Below are 6,028 nucleotides of genomic sequence, written 5' to 3'. Positions count from 1 at the left end.
AGGGTGGAAAATAAGTATTTGGTCACCTCAAACAAGGAAAATCTCTGGCTCTCACAGACCTGTACGTCTTCTGTAAGAACCTTTTCTGTCCCCCACTCGTTACCTGTATGAATGGCACCTGTTTGAACTCATCATCTGTATAAAAGACACCTGTCTCTCACAGTTGAAGTGTACCTCTGGTGCAAATTACTGACCTCTGTCATCATTTTAGGTGGGGGAACTTGCACAATCGGTGACTGACTAAATACTTTTTTGCCCCACTGTATATGCTGTCAATACAAACAATGGTAGTAAGAAACACAGGTTTAAATAGCATCTTTATTTTATTTCAATCTACTGACCTTGAAGGAGAGCTCAAAGGAATACTTTTCATATATATTGACTGTATATGTTGAATACGCAGAAACTTGTAAAAAACATAGTTTCTAAGGCTTTCTGTCAGTTTTTGACCAATAAACCATTAAGTTGACCTTAAAGACCTTGGTAGACGTAAGCTACATTTTAATGGATTTGATCAGGATTCATTCTAAACTTTTTGACTTCATAGAGAGAATGACACAGACACAAATGTTACAGCAAACATAACATTCTCAATGGGGGTCATGAGGGTTAGCTCGGGACTTTTGAATATTGCTGTGAGTCAGAAAATCTCCATATGAGTTGTTGTAAATGTTGAGGTAAGAGTACATACAGAGTGTTCTGGTTAACACTTGTATTGGCACAGTCCATTAAGATAGTCAATTAGAGTGTGCATTTGGATATTTTCTCCAGATAAATGAGTATAGAAATGTGGTCCACTTTCTGCATCGTGGCATGCTCCTGTTGTGAATGGTGACAAAAGAACATTTTAGAAATTAATGACATAGGCAGTGCTGTGGTTCCAAGCCAATAGCATTCAATATTGTGGATACAGACTTGAGTTATTTGACCTGGAAGAGAGCTCTGTGGATTTTAAATCAGTATGTAATCACTTCAATGTATCTGCTGCAGGAGTGGAACAAATAATAGTGATTTACTTAATTGAAAACTAAACATTTTCTCATCTGAACAGACAAAATGAATTGGAGGCAATAGCTTTTTGACGCATCTTCCCTGAGTCGATTAGTTGCACTCCAACAGGCTTTGATAAGAATTAACTCACACTTAATTATTTTTTCGCTCTCAAAACATTGGTGTATTTCAGAGCCCCAAGTATACTCTTTGAACACACAAGGGCAATTATTTCCCTCTTCAATTAATAGAAAATCTTTCTGAGGTTAAAAATGCCCTTCTTCTCTTTATCTCTGCCTCGTGAAGGTAAACACAAAGACGATAATTTCCCGGCTTCTTCTTAAGATTTTGTCTTCACGTGAATGGCAATTTAGCATTTTCCATCTCCCGATAAGCGCTGGATTCCGTTCATTTGTCACCATGCAATTAGAAATGCCAAAATCTCATCTCTACCGTTGGGATTTAGGCCTCAAACATCAACCATTTCCTGTGAGGAGGAGAAATGTTTGTGCAGCACAGAGCGGTTGCTGTTGGCCTCGTGAGTCACCATTTTCATTGGGATTCTTAATGAAAGCAGACACAGCCTGGCTGACCTCCCCACATTCCCATTACCTAGTCAAACAACCACCTTAATTGCCTTAAAAATACAGCCAGTCGCAAGAATGCTCATTAAATGATACATGTTGATTGCCTTTGTATGCAAAAAAAAAAGTGCGACGGTGTAGCATTTGCAGAATAACTGTAACGTGTCATTCAAAATGTGGCATTAGATAAATACCAGACTGAATGGCAATTTAATTTGTCTTCGACTATAAGAAAGAGACATATTTTACTACTGCAGCACTCAATTGGTTCGGTGTTTTTTCTCTTTTCGACCTTGTTCTTCTCTAGCTTCTTACAAATGCAAATTAGAAAGTTTGATTTGAAATTTGATTCGCTTTTAGAGACAACGCTGCCACTCTCCCCGCAAGGACATTAGAAGTAGCTGAACTATTCAGCGTGACCCCGACAGGTAGATTTTTAATGGCATCTTTCATAACATCATCAAACGACTCAATACACTCAATCCTAGACCAATTTAACATAAAACCCCATGAAATCAGTCAATGCGCAGAAAATGAAGTTTCAACCTCCATGCAGCCATCCATTTCAGATGTGGTCATACATCTTAATGCCAACCTAAACTCTTACCAATCTCACCAATTGCCTGTGGGTACAATTACTGTAGCTTATAGAGGCTGTCTTGTGAACTATTACTGCTTCAGCTCTGAGTTGCTGATAAAGAGGGCTTCTAAAAGATGTGGATTAGATTATCAACAGAATCTAATTACATCTAAATCCTCGATTTCTCATTTAAACATGGCATTTTATAAGCAGTCTGATTAGAGCAGACAAGCTAAATCATATCAGCTTGGCCAATACACACGCCCAGTCCAATTTCAAAGCACTCAAGTAAACACTTGCTTTGTTTCCGGTCCCTTTGGCTCAAAGTGTTCAAGTTTACTGGATTACACTGACTTCGTTACACAAACTGACACACCTGCTCTCCCCAGGAAAAAGTTGAGAGACAGAGAGGCAAAGCCTCCTTTCAACCCTCACCAACTCAGGCACATCTGCCTGCCTAGGGTACACAGAAAAAAAAATGAGGCAAGCACACAGACACACAGAGAGGGTGTACCTCCTTCTTAAAAAAGCCAAGAACCTTTTGAATAGGTGTGCGAATTTGCATGAGAGAAAGGGAGCCGTGCTTACCTGTTGAGTGACGCAAAGGCTCAGGAGCGTCTTTTTTGTCTTCCTGATCTACAGATGACTCTCTGAACACAAGTGAGCCTAGGAGATGTTAAAGAATGCCAATGGGACTCCCCCATCTCTCACTCCTTAGTCTAAGACAGAGGCAAACAGATAAAGAGAGGGAGAGAAGCAATAGTGTGGAGTGCAGAATGAAGGGAGTTGTGTATGAGAAGTGTTGATGGAGGTGCTTCGAAGGGGGTCAAGTCAGCCGTGAAATAAATGTCAGAAAAACAATAACAAGGTTACAGCTGGCTTAGCAGTTCTAACATTTTTCTATGTATAAAGCTCCACAATGATAACTGACCACTTGTAATGTTGAAGGACCTCTGGTTTATTGAATGAATAAAAGCGGTAAAGTTATAACAGCTTGATAAAGCTGCAGTCAGCCAGAAATCTGAGGCACATGGATGTAGTTTCTTTTTTGCTCTGCTTTTCTCTGGAGCGTTCATGGTTCCCATTATTTAGCATTACAGTGTGCATGGGTTGAAAGGAGCAGAGCAACCCTCAAAGATCCAGATGCAACATGGATGTCTTTACAACTGCTAGTTTGTAACATTTATGCTCATACATAATGAATGGAATAGAGACTATCCACACGGCTGTATTTCCTGTATTCAATACTCCCAGGCTGATCTGCTCTATTGCAGAAGTGGAGAAAGAGAGGAGCCGCAGAACTCACTTTAAACACAGATTTTTTCTTTATTTTATTTTTACTTTTGATTTTTTTTCTGATTCTTGCCCCTTCACCCCCACCCACTCCTTTTGTCAATTATATACTTCCAACTGAATGGTCGCTGGAGAACACCACCATTTGCTCAGTGGAACATACTGAAAGCTCTTCTAGTAAGGCAACTTGAAGGTCATGTTGATTTTCCACGTGCATGTATTTTTCATTTGATCTGCTCATAGTCCATACATGTGCTGTGAATGCATGTACCAGCTATTTGCTCAGTATAACCACAGAAGCACTTGCACAGCTGCATTTGTTATTGCATCGTGGGTCAGTCATGCAGTGATGACAATCCAGCCACTGTCATTGAGAAGAGTGCAAAGACTTCCACATACATGGCAGCACATAATACAGAAAGAGTGTTCTATAAATCTGGCAACTGGAGCCTTATGTTATGCTGCACAGTATGCTATGTGTACTGCATATGTCTCTGTGTTTGTGTGTAGGTCATGGAGGTGGGTGTGTGCGCACGCGTGTGTGTGTGTGTCCCAGATGTTAGCAGCTGGCTTGTGTATTTGATGCTGGCCCCACAGACAGTCATTAAGCCCAGCAGCCCAGGGCTAGAAGGTTAATTCCCCCGCCTGGAGGGGTCTGTTAGGTGGGAGGCAGGAGGAAAAGGAGCGGAGGAGGTGGAGTGTGAGGTGGAGAGGGTGGTGAGGAGGCGGGGGAGCAATGGGAGGCGAGGGGGCTGTGAAGCTCAGAACTCAGTTCACACAAACAGCACTGTCAGCAAGACTGGAGCAGCTCTACTGCCAGACGAAGAAAGGGGAGGGAGGGAGCTGGGGCCTGACAGAGAGGTAAGGAAGGGAGGGAGGGAGATGGACAGAGGACCTGAAGATGAATGGTGAGAGGAGGGGGATGCAAGGAAGAGATGGGAAATACAGTAAGGGGGCAAAAAGAATTCATGTCAGGGAGTTGGACAGGCAGAGGGGGAGATGAAGGGGACATGAACGAGCAAGGTAATGGAGCGGGAGAAACGGATGGAGGAAGGAGGCCGAAAGATACTGTAAAATGGGCTGTGGAGTGATGAATAGAAGACTAGAGAGGTGCAGAGGAAGGGGGGAGATGGGCGGAAGGAAGGCTGACATGAAGAGTTGTTTTGAAAACCAACAGGAAGTCTACTGACTCAGACCAGTGCGTCAGGGAAAGCTAGGAGGAAGATTAATCAAAGAAAGCAATAAGAACTACGGTGAAAAGCAACACAATATGTGGAAAAAGGAATGATAGGGTCATGTCCAGGAGATTGATTCAGAGACGGCAAAGTAGGTGTCTGGCTGCATGTGATATTTTGGTGTGTTGGAGACTTTGTGCTGCCCGTTAGGTGTGTGTAGCATTTGTGTGGTGGTGGCTGCTCAAATTCTGTCTCTTGTTACTATAAAGACAACATGTTTTAATGGTTTATTGGTTTATTACAAAATGAATATGCAACATGGAGCCAGTGGTTAACAGATTAAATGCTCACAGTGTGATCCCCACCAGTAAGAGGTTTTAACCGGTTCAGTGTCCAGCATTCAAGAGAAGCGGTTAATTAAATAAAGAGAGGCTTCAGTAACTCTTCAAGACTTCTGAGGAATCTGACAAAAAAGGCCCCCAAGTTGTCTTTTCTCACTGAGTTGGACGGTTCTACATTCACACTCTGCATTAACTACAACTTTTTGACCTGATGATCTGATTGGAGGCCCAGCTTCTGTTGCCTGCCACAGTACAGCTGCCATATCAGTGATGATTCTGTGTTCTAAATCTGCAGACAAGGTCAACATGCCCCCCCGCCCCCCGGCCAATCTGGCTCCTAGTCGACCACAGGAAGGAGATTTAACAGGCAATAGCAGACTGAGAGCATGCACTCCACAAACCAGAAATGACAATTATAGGCATCACTAAAACAGCAGTAGCAAACAGAGATAAGAGGACTTTCAAAAGTCTGACAGCGATAGTTGCTTAATCCCCTTCAGCAGCACTTTCTCCAGAAGTCTTTTATGACGACGTCTGAATAGAGACATGAACCTTGTCTACCTGCTGGCAAGTTTGCAAAGCTTTCTCTCTCAAGTTGCTGTGCTTTGGTGAACCTGGAGACCAAGCAACGCTAGAGCATGTGGACGGACATGTATCAGGGTTAAGACAGATTTGGAAAAACCCAATTAAACACACCAGTACACTCTTTGCTGCCCTCTTTCAATCCCCATCCCTGTGTCCCTATTCATGTTGGCACTGATATGGAGTTCAGAGCTTGGCATGTGTGTATGTTCAAATGTGCGTGTATGTGATGGGATGGATGGAGAGGCTTGAGAATACCAGCTGCAGTGTCCAGATTGGGAAGGGATTAATTCCCAAATCTCCTCCATTTACCTCAGCTGCCTAACAAGCTCCAGCATAACCATGCTAACTCCCAGACGTTGTGACTTTGATTCCACTGGTAATAACAAACAACAGACACTGTTGACCAATCAAAGAGGCCTAATTGATGAGATGTTATACAGTGCTTTTTCTAGGAGGATGCTTACAGAGCAAGAGGGAGTA

The sequence above is a fragment of the Pundamilia nyererei genome, unplaced genomic scaffold (genome assembly GCF_000239375.1).
Source record: "Pundamilia nyererei isolate P.nyererei 1_Seehausen unplaced genomic scaffold, PunNye1.0 scaffold00084, whole genome shotgun sequence".
Taxonomy (NCBI): Eukaryota; Metazoa; Chordata; class Actinopteri; order Cichliformes; family Cichlidae; genus Pundamilia; species Pundamilia nyererei.
Note: the sequence above shows the minus strand (reverse complement) of the source record.